The sequence below is a fragment of the Symphalangus syndactylus genome, chromosome 9, assembly GCF_028878055.3.
Source record: "Symphalangus syndactylus isolate Jambi chromosome 9, NHGRI_mSymSyn1-v2.1_pri, whole genome shotgun sequence".
NCBI lineage: Eukaryota > Metazoa > Chordata > Mammalia > Primates > Hylobatidae > Symphalangus > Symphalangus syndactylus.
The window spans coordinates 72,869,048-72,880,480 of NC_072431.2; positions in this window are offsets into that span (position 1 = coordinate 72,869,048).

An 11,433-nucleotide genomic window follows, 5' to 3' on the forward strand; every position below is an offset into this window, starting at 1 on the left:
CGCAGATTTGAAACACTGTTTTTTTAGACTTTACGACAGGAGGTTGGGGAGCACATTGAGGCCTATAGAAAAAAACTGAATATGCCAAGATAAAACTAGAAAGAAGCTATCTCTGAAACAGCTTCAGGATTTTTGCATTTATCTCAGAGTTAAAACTTTCTTTGGATTCAGCATGTTGGAAACACTTCTTTTGTACAATCTGTGAAGGGATAATTGGGAGTCCATTCAGGTTTACATAAAAAAACTGTATATCCTCAGATAAAAGTAGAAAGAAGTTATCTGTGAAATTGCTTTGTGATGTGTGGATTCATCTCACAGAATTAAACTGTTCTTTTGATTCAGCAGGTTGGGGACACTCTTTTTGTACAATCTGTGAAGAGACATTTGGGAGCACATTGATAAAATATATCAAATATCCCAAGATAAAACCTAAAAAGAAGTTATATGTGAAAATGCTTTGTCATGTGTCGATTAATCTCACAGAGTTAAATGTTTCTTTTGATTCAGCAGGTTGGAAAAAATATTTTTGGGAAATTTGCCAAGGGATACTTGGGAGCCCATTGAGGCCTACGGGGAAAAATGGAATATCCCCAGATAAAAACTAGAAAGAAGCTATCTGTGAAACTGCTTCTTGATGCGTGGATTCACCTCAAAGATTTAAAACTTCCTTTTGCTTCAGCATTTTTGAAACACTCTTTTTGAAGAATATGTGAAAGGATATTTGGAAGCCTATTAAAATGAGAGCCTATTATGGCAAAAAACTGAATATCCCCAGATAAAAACTATATAGAAACTATCTGTGAAACTGCTTGGTGATGTGTAGATTCACCTTGGAGAGTTAAACCTTTCTGTTGATTCCACCAGTTGGAAACACTCTCTTTTTGAAGAATATATGAAAGGATATTTGGAAGCCTATTAATTAAAATAAGAGCCTATTATGGCAAAAAAACTGAATATCCCCAGATAAAAACTAGATAGAAACTATCTGTGAAACTGCCTGGTGGTATGTGGATTTATCTCACAGAGTTAAACCTTTCTGTTGATTCTGCCAGTTAGAAATACTCTTTTTGTAGAATCTGTAAAAGAATATTTCAGCCCATTGAAACCTCAGGAGAAAAACTGAATATCATCAGATAAAAACTAGAAAGAAGTTATCTGTGAATCTTCTTCTTAAGTGTGGATTCATCTAACAGAGTTAAACCTTCCTTTTACTTTACTTTTTCTACTTTTTTATTACTATTATTATACTTTAAGTTTTAGGCTACATGTGCACTATGTGCAGGTTTGTTACGTATATATACATGTGCCGTGTTTGTGTGCTGCACCCAATAACTCGTCATTTAGCATTAGGTATATCTCCTAATGCTATCCTTCCCCACTCCCCCCACCCCACAACAGTCCACAGTGTGTGATGTTCCCCTTCTTGTGTCCATGTGTTCTCATTATACGTTTCCCACCTATGAGTGAGAACATGCGGTGTTTGGTTTTTTGTCCTTGCGATAGTTTGCTGAGAATGATGGTTTCCAGTTTCATCCATGTCCCTATAAAGGACATAAACTCATCATTTTTTATGGCTGCATCGTATTCCATGATGTATATGAGCCACATTTTCTTAATCCAGTCTATCGTTGTTGGACATTTGGGTTGGTTCCAAGTCTTTGCTATTGTGAATAGTGCCACAATAAACTTACATGTGCATGTGTCTTTATAGCAGCATGATTCATAATCCTTTGGGTATATACCAGTAATGGGACGGCTGGGTCAAATGTTATTTCTAGTTCTAGATCCCTGAGGCATCACCACACTGACTTCCACAATGTTGGAACTAGTTTACAGTCCCACTAACAGTGTAAAAGTGTTCCTATTTCTCCACATCCTCTCTGGCATCTGTTGTTTCCTGACTTTTTAATGTTTGCCATTCTAACTGCTGTGAGATGGTACCTCATTGTGGTTTTCATTTGCATTTCTCTGATGACCAGTGAAGATGAGCATTTTTTCATGTGGTTTCTTTTGGCTGCATAAATGTCTTCTTTTGAGAAGTGTCTGTTTATATCCTTCACCCACTTGTTGATGGGGTTGTTTTTTTCTTGTAAATTTGTCTGAGTTCATTGTAGATTCTGGATATTAGCCCTTTGTCAGATGAGTAGGTTGCAAAAATTTTCTCCCATTCTGTAGGTTGCCTGCTCACTCTGATGGTAGTTTCTTTTGCTGTGCAGAAGCTCTTTAGTTTAATTAGATCCCATTTGTCAATTTTGGCTTTTATTACCATCGCTTTTGGTGCTTTAGACATAAAGTCCTTGCCCATGCCTATGTCCTGAATGGTATTGCCTAGGTTTTCTTCTAGGGTTTTTATGGTTTTACGTCTAACATGTAAGTCTTTAATCCATCTCGAATTAATTTTTCTATAAGGTGTAAGGAAGGGACCCAGCTTTCTACATATTTTCCCAGCACCACTTATTAAGTAGGGAATCTTATCCCCATTGCTTGTTTTTGTCAGGTTTGTCAAAGATCAGATAGTTTTAGGTATGCAGCATTATTTCTGAGGGCTCTGTTCTGTTCCATTGGTCTATATCTCTGTTTTGGAACCAGTATCATGCTTTTTTGGTTACTGTAGACTTGTAGTATAGTTTGAAGTCAGGTAGCATGATGCCTCCAGCTTTGTTCTTTTGGCTTAGGATTGACTTGGCGATGTGGGCTCCTTTTTGGTTCCATATGAACTTTAAAGTAGTTTTTTCCAATTCTGTGAAGAAAGTCATGGGTAGCTTGATGGGGATGGCATTGAATCTATAAATTACCTTGGGCAGTATGGCCATTTTCACGATATTGATTCTTCCAACCCATGAGCATGGAATGTTCTTCCATTTGTTTGTATCCTCTTTTATTTCATTGAGCAGTGGTTTGTAGTTCTCCTTGAAGAGGTCTTTCACATCCCTTGTAAGTTGGATTCCTAGGTATTTTATTCTCTTTGAAGCAGTTGTGAATGCGAATTCATTCGTGATTTGGCTCTGTGTTTGTCTGTTATTGGTGTATAAGAATGCTTGTGATTTTTGTACATTGATTTTGTATCCTGAGACTTTGCTGAAGTTGCTTATCAGCTTAAGGAGATTTTGGGCTGAGACGATGGGGTTTTCTAGATATACAGTCATGTCATCTGCAAACAGGGACAATTTGACTTCCTCTTTTCCTAATTGAATACCCTTTATTTCCTTCTCCTGCCTGATTGCCCTGGCCAGAACTTCCAACACTGTGTTGAATAGGAGTGGTGAAAGAGGGCATCACTGTCTTGTGCCAGTTCTCAAAGGGAATGCTTCCAGATTTTGTTCATTTAGTATGTTTGTAATACATATCTCTTATTATTTTGAGATACGTCCAATCAATATTTGATTTCTTGAGAGTTTTTAGCATGAAGGGTTGTTGAATTTTGTCAAAGGCCTTTTCTGCATCTACTGAGATAATCATGTGGTTTTTGTCTTTGGTTCTCTTTATATGCTGGATTATATTTATTGATTTTCGTATGTTGAACCAGTCTTGCATCCCAGGGATGAAGCCCACTTGAACATGGTGGATAAGCTTTTTGACGTGTTGCTGAATTTGGTTTGCCAGTATTTTATTGAGGATTTTTGCATCAATGTTCATCAAGGATATTAGTCTAAAATTCTCTTTTTTTGTTGTGTCTCTGCCAGGCTTTGGTATCAGGATGATGCTGATCCTATAAAATGAGTTAGGGAGAATTCCCTCTTTTTCTATTGATTGGAATAGTTTCAGAAGGAATGGTACCAGCTCCTCCTTGTACCTCTGGTAGAATTCAGCTGTGAATCCATCTGGTCCTGGACTCTTTTTGGTTGGTAAGCTATGAATTATTGCCTCAACTTCAGAGCCTGTTATTGGTCTGTTCAGAGACTCAACTTCTTCCTGGTTATTCTTGGGAGCGCATATGTGTCGAGAAATTTATCCATTTCTTCTAGATTTTCTAGTTTATTTGCGTAGACGTGTTTATAGTATTCTCTGATGGCAGTGTGTATTTCTGTGGGATCAGTGGTTATATCCCCTGTGTCATTTTTTATTTCATCTATTTGATTCTTCTCTATTTTCTTCTTTATTAGTCTTGTTAGAGGTCTATCCATTTTGTTGATCTTTGCAAAAAACAAGCTCCTGGATTCATTGATTTTTTGAAAGGTTTTTTGTGTCTCTGTTTCCTTCAGTTCTGCTCTCATCTTAGTTATTTCTTGCCTTCTGCTAGCTTTTGAATGTGTTTGCTCTTGCTTCTCTAGCTCTTTTAATTGTGATTATTAGGGTGCCAATTTTAGATCTTTCCTGCTTTCTCTTGTGTGGGCATTTAGTGCTATATATTTCCCTCTACACACTGCTTTGAATTTATCCCAGAGATTCTGGTATGTTGTGTCTTAGTTCTCACTGGCTTCAAAGAACATCTTTATTTCTGCCTTCATTTCGTTATGTACCCAGTAGTCATTCAGGAGCAGGTTGTTCAGTTGCATGTCATTGAGCGGTTTTGAGTGAGTTTCTTAATCCTGAATCTAGTTTGATTGCACTGTGGTCTGAGAGACAGTTTGCTGTAATTTCTGTTATTTTAAATTTGGTGAGGAGTGCTTTGCTTCCAACTATGTGGTCAATTTTGGAATAGGTGTGGTGTGGTGCTGAAAAGAATGTGTATTTTGTTGATTTGGGGTGGAGAGTTCTGTAGATGTCTATTAGGTCAGCCTGGTGCAGAGCTGGGTTCAATTCCTGGATATTCTTATTAACTTTCTGTCTTGTTTATCTGTCTAATGTTGACAGTGGGGTGTTAAATTCTCCCATTATTATTGTGTGGGAGACTAAGTCTCTTTGTAGGATACTAAGGACTTGCTTTATGAATCTGAGTGCTCCTGTATTGACTGTATATATTTAGGATAGCTCTTCTTGTTGAATTGATCCCTTTACCATTACGTAATGGCCTTCTTTGTCTCTTTTCATCTTTGCTAGTTTAAAGTCTGTTTTATCCGAGACTAGGATTGCCACCCTTGCCCTTTTTTGTTTTCCTTTTGCTTGGTAGATCTTCCTCCATCCCTATTTTGAGTCTATGTGTGTCTCTGCACGTGAGATGGGTTTCCTGAATACAGCACCCTGATGGGTCTTGACTCTTTATCCAATTTGCCAGTCTGTGACCTTTAATTGGAGCATTTAGCCCATTTATATTTAAGCTTAGTATTTTTATGTGTGAATTTGATCCTGTCAGTATGATGTTAACTGGTTATTTTGCTCATTAGTTTATGCAGTTTCTTCCTAGCCTTGATGGTCTTTACAATTTGGCATGTTTTCACAGTGGCTGGTACCGGTTGTTCCTTTCCATGTTCAGTGCTTCCTTCAGGAGCTCTTGTAGGGCAGGCCTGGTGGTGACAAAATCACTCAGCGTTTGCTTGTCTGTAAAGTATTTTATTTCTCCTTCACTTATGAAGCTTAGTTTGGCTGGATATGAAATTCTGGGTTGAAAATTCTTTTCTTTAAGAATGTTGCATATTGTACCCCACTCTCTTCTGGCTTGTAGAGTTTCTGCCGAGAGATCAGCCGTTAGTCTGATGGGTTTCCCTTTGTGGGTGACCTGACCTTTCTCTCTGGCTGCCCTTAACATTTTTTCCTTCATTTCAACTTTGGTGAATCTGACAATTATGTGTCTTGGAGTTGCTCTTCTCGAGGAGTATCTTTGTGGCATTCTCTGTATTTCCTGAATTTGAATGTTGGCCTGCCTTGCTAGATTAGGGAAGTTCTCCTGGATAGTATGCTGCAGAGTGTTTTCCTACTTGGTTCCATTCTCCCCATCACTTCCAGGTACACCAATCAGACATAGATTTGGTCTTTTCACATAGTCCCATATTTCTTGGAGGCTTTGTTCATTTCTTTTTATTCTTTTTTCTGTAAACTTCTCTTCATGCTTCATTTCATTCATTTCGTCTTCCATCACTGATACCCTTTCTTCCAGTTGATCACATCAGCTACTGAGGCCTGCGCATTCATCACGTAGTTCTCATGCCATGGTTTTCAGCTCCATCAGGTACTTTAAGGACTCCTCTGCATTGGTTATTCTAGTTAGCCATTCGTCTAATTTTTTTTCAAGGTTTTCAACTTCTTTGCCATGGGTTCGAACTTCCTCCTTTAGCTCAGAGTAGTTGTTTGACCTTCTGAAGCCTTCTTCTCTCAACTCGTCAAAGTCATTCTCTGTCCAGCTTTGTTCCATTGCTGGTGAGGAGCTGTGTTCCTATGGAGGAGGAGAGGTGCTCTGATTTTTAGAGTTTCCAATTTTTCTGCTCTGTTTTTTCCCCATCTTTGTGGTTTTATCAATCTTTGGTCTTTGATGATGGTGATGTACAGATGGGTTTTTGGTGTGGATGTCCTTTCTGTTTGTTAGTTTTCCTCCTAACAATCAGGACCCTCAGCTGCAGGTCCGTTGGAGTTTGCTGGAGGTCGCTCCAGATCCTGTTTTCCTGGGTATCAGCAGCAGAGGATGCAGAACAGCAGATATTGGTGAGCAGCAAATACTGCTGCCTGATCATTCCTCTGGAAGTTTTGTCTCAGAGGAGTACCCAGCCATGTGAGGTATCAGTCTGCCCTTACTTGGGGGTGCCTCCCAGTTAGGCTACTGAGGGTTCAGGGACCCACTTGAGGAGGTCGTCTGTCCATTCTCAGATCTCAAGCTGCGTGCTGGGAGAACCACTACTCTCTTCAAATCTGTGAGACAGGGACATTTAAGTCCGCAGAAGTTACTGATGCCTTTTGTTTGTCTGTGCCCTGCCCCCAGAGGTGGAGCCTACAGAGAGAAGCAGGCCTCCTTGAACTGTGGTGGGCTCCACCCAGTTATAGCTTCCCAGCCACTTTGTTTGCCTACTCAAGCCTTGGCAATGGTGGGCACCCCTCCCCCAGCCTCGCTGCCACCTTGTAGTTTTATCTCAGACTGCTGTGCTAGCAATGAGCAAGGCTCTGTGGGCATAGGGGCCTCTGAGCCAGGTGTGGGATATAATCTCCTGGTGTGCCATTTGTTAAGACTCTTAGAAAAGCACAGTATTAGGATGGGAGTAACCTGATTTTCCAGGTGCCATCTGTCACCCCTTTCTTTGACTAGGAAAGGGAATTTCCTGACCCCTTGCACTACCTGGGTGAGATGATGCCTTGCCCTGCTTTGGCTCACCCATGATGCACTGCACCCACCATCCTGCATCCACTGTCCGGCACTCCCCAGTGAGATGAACCCAGTACCTCAGTTGGAAATGCAGAAATCACCCATCTTCTGCATTGTTTATGCTGGGAGCTGTAGACTGGAGCTGTTCCTACTTGGCCATCTTGGCTACACCTCTTCAGTAATTTTTTATCCACTGACTTATTCTGCTTATTGACTACAAATCTTGAGTCATCCATGTTCAGAGTTATGATCAATTTCTGAACCCTATTACAATGGCCATAACATCTGCTGCAATAGTATTAAAGTCTTTCTTCCCAATTTTTAACAAATGTCACAATTTTTAAATTTGGCATTTGCCCAACAGGATGTTTGAGTATAAAAACAGTTTTTAGGCTGGGCACAGTGGCTCACATCTGTAATCCCAGCACTTTGGGAGGCCAAGGCAGGCAGATCACCTGAGGTCAGGAGTTTGAGGCCAGCCTGAACAACATAGAGAAACCCCGTGTCTACTAAAATTACAAAAAATTAGTCGAGTGTGGTGGTGCATGCCTGTAATCCCAGCTACTTGGGAGGCTGAGGCAGGAGAATCACTTGAACCCGGCAGGTGGAAGTTGCGGTGAGCTGAGATCATGCCATTGAACTCCACCCTGGGCAACAAGAGTGAAACTCCATCCCAAAAATATAAAATAAAATAGAACAGTTTTTACTTACCCCCAAAAAAGTGAACCACTAATATAGTTGTATCTGCCTGACCCTTGCAAGAGTATCTAAAAAAGTATGCTCTTATTCAAATGGGGTGAGGGTGGAAGATTACGGAGCCAACATGTTTGAGCATCCATCATAGCCAACAGGTTTCTAAAATGCTGAGTCATAATTGAAACCATACAAATCAGAGGTAGAACACTTGCACTCCAACATTTTTAACCCTGAGGATACTTCAGTGTCCATGATCCATAGAACTGTGAAAATAATGCACAGAAAATAAAACTGATAATAATTAAAATTAAACATGATACAATGTATTATTGCCTAAAAATTGATACGAGGAAAATATTCTCAAAAACATTTGAGTATCCACAATTTGACCAGAAAAATTGGCTGGGTAGAAATAATGGTCCATATAGAAAAAATTTTAGCAGCAGAATCTATAAGTATGATGTGAAAAGGTCAAGTAATTTTTATTTAAATGTATTGATCCTGATAAAAATAATTCAATTGAATTAAAAATTAGAACATATTAACTTGAATTACTTATGTTTTACAAAATATAAATAAAGGAGTTTAAATGTCACATGTAAGTTTGCTCTGGAAAACACATTCTCAAATAAATAAAATCTGATTTTATTTGATTATCTGACAGTTTGATTTTATCTGTTTATAAATCCATAATAAAATTAATTTGTGTGGTTCAAGTTCTCTAACATAACATAGTATGGTCAAAATGGAAGGGTAAAAATTGCAAGACCAACTTAACATTTGTCATCTTAAATGTACTATAAGAATGTATTTTAAATTAATTCAGTGATTAGGTTTTTAAGTGCATGGTTTAGGTTATACTGAAGTGTCAAATACCACCCCACCCTAATTTGCAGTAGATTAACAGCATATTTTAACACACATAACAGTGCTGTTGGGAGACCAAGTTGAAAAGGCACCTCCTCTCCACGTGGTCATTTGGGAACTCAGGAACTCCTGCCTTCATAGAATTTAATATCCCATTTGTCTCAGTGTAGCCAGTGCCAAGAGTCATTTGCAGAGAGATTTCAAGTGCTTGAGAGAGACTGACCTGTAAACTAAAAAGAGATCTCTGTACACAGGTGGAACTGTAAAACATTCACTCTGGGCCAGGTGCGGTGGATCACACCTGTAATCCCAGAACTTTGGGAGGCTGAGGCGGGCGGATCACAAGATCAGCAGTTCGATACCATCCGGGTTAACACGATGAAACCTCGTCTCTACTAAAAATACAAAAAAATTAGCCAGGTGTGATGGTGGACACCTGTAGTCCCAGCTACTCAGGAGGCTGAGGCAGGAGAATGGCGTGAAACTGGGAGGCAGAGCTTGTAGTGAGCCGAGATCGCACCACGGCACTCCAGCCTGGGAGACAGAGTGAGACTCCATCAAAAAAAAAAAAAAAAAAAAAAAAACAAAGAGCTAATATCCAGAATCTACAATGAACTCAAACAAATTTACAAGAAAAAAACAAACAACCCCATCCAAAAGTGGGCAAAGGACATGAACAGACACTTCTCAAAAGAAGACATTTATGCAGCCACAAAACACATGAAAAAACGCTCATCATAACTGGCCATCAGAGAAATGCAAATGAAAGCCACAATGAGATACCATCTCACACCAGTTAGAATGGCCATCATTAAAAAGTCAGGAAACAACAGGTGCTGGAGAGGATGTGGAGAAATAGGAACACTTTTACACTGTTGGTGGGACTGTAAACTAGTTCAACCATTGTGGAAGTCAGTGTGGCGATTCCTCAGGGATCTAGAACTAGAAATACCATTTGAGCCAACCATCCCATTACTGGGTATATACCCAAAGGACTATAAATCATGCTGCTATAAAGACACATGCACACGTATGTTTATTGTGGCACTATTCACAATAGCAAAGACTTGGAACCAACCCAAATGTCCAACAATGATAGACTGGATTAAGAAAATGTAGCACATATACACCATGGAATACTATGCAGCCATAAAAAATGATGAGTTTATATCCTTTGTAGGGACATGGATGAAACTGGAAAACATCATTCTCAGTAAACTATCGCAAGGACAAAAAACCAAACACAGCATGTTCTCACTCATAGGTGGGAATTGAACAGTGAGAACTCATGGACACAGGAAGGGGAACATCAGACTCCGGGGACTGTTGTGGGGTGGGGGGAGTGGGGAGGGACAGCATTAGGAGATATACCTAATGCTAAATGGTGAGTAAACGGGTGCAGCAAACCAACATGGTACATGGATACATATATAACAAACCTGCACATTGTGCACATGTACCCTAAAACCTAAAGAATAATAATAAAATAAAAATAAAAAATAAAAAAATAAAAGACCAGCCTGGTCAATTGTGAAACCCCATCTCTACTAAAAATACAAAAATTAGCTGGGCATGGTGGTGCACACCTGTAGTCCCAGCTACTCAGGAGACTGAGGCAGAAGAATCTCTTGAAACTGGGAGGCATAGATTGCAGGGAGGTGGAGGTTGAGGTGAGCTGAGATTGAGCCACTGCACTCCAGCCCAGGTGACAGAGCAAGACCCTATGTCAAAAAAAAAAATCACTGTGTCCCCAGTTTATTGTCACAGAATTCTTCATATCTGTTTCTGCAAGGAAAGAAGACAAGATGAAAAGCTACATTACCTCTGTGAACAAAATGGAGATGCTGGCTTTACTAACGTTGCAGGTGAAAGAGCTGATCAACATCACCAAAGATAACATTATTTTACCTCCACTGTGTGGAATCATGAGAGTAATATCTGTACCTGGTGGCAAGTGCACACCTGTAGTCAGTATTGCTGCTAGTCTTGGTGCAACTTGGCCAAAATTATCTTCCTGATAGATAAATGTGTTCTAGCTCATTTATGCTTCCCTGGGTTCACTAGAAATATAAATAGATCAGGACCCAGGCCATATTTTGTAAACTTATTTAATACTAAATTAAAATTTGAACATGTTCTAAGAATTTTTTTCAATAACCTGTTTATTTTTTATGCCTATAGGAAGAATTGAAATGAACATTTAATTTCAAATTTGGACAAAATAAAACACCAAACACTGTTTTTTCATTAAAGTAGTAAAGAAAGTTTGTTTATATCTTTCAAACTTTGTCTTAAATTCACTTTTATCTTAAAATGGAAGCTTTCTTTGAAAATTACATATTCTAGTAATAGGCTTTCTGCCCACGGATGGAAAGTTATTAACTATTCCCCAATAAGGAAGGATCTTCTAAAATGGGGCTAAAATACATGAAATAAGTGGTTTCCAATAGCTCCTGCAGCTTTGCCAAGTCCATGTCAAAAAATTACACGTATGGATTTATTTCCTGACCCTTAATTATATTCCATTAATGTGTATGTATTGATCTTGTATCCTACAACTTTGCAGAATTTGATTATTAGTGTTAACAGTTTTATGATTATTACTTAGGATTTTAATTATATGTATGAAATTATAACATCTGTATATAAAAATAAGATTTTTCTTTTCCAATTGAAGTGTTTCTTTTTTTGTATTGCCCAAT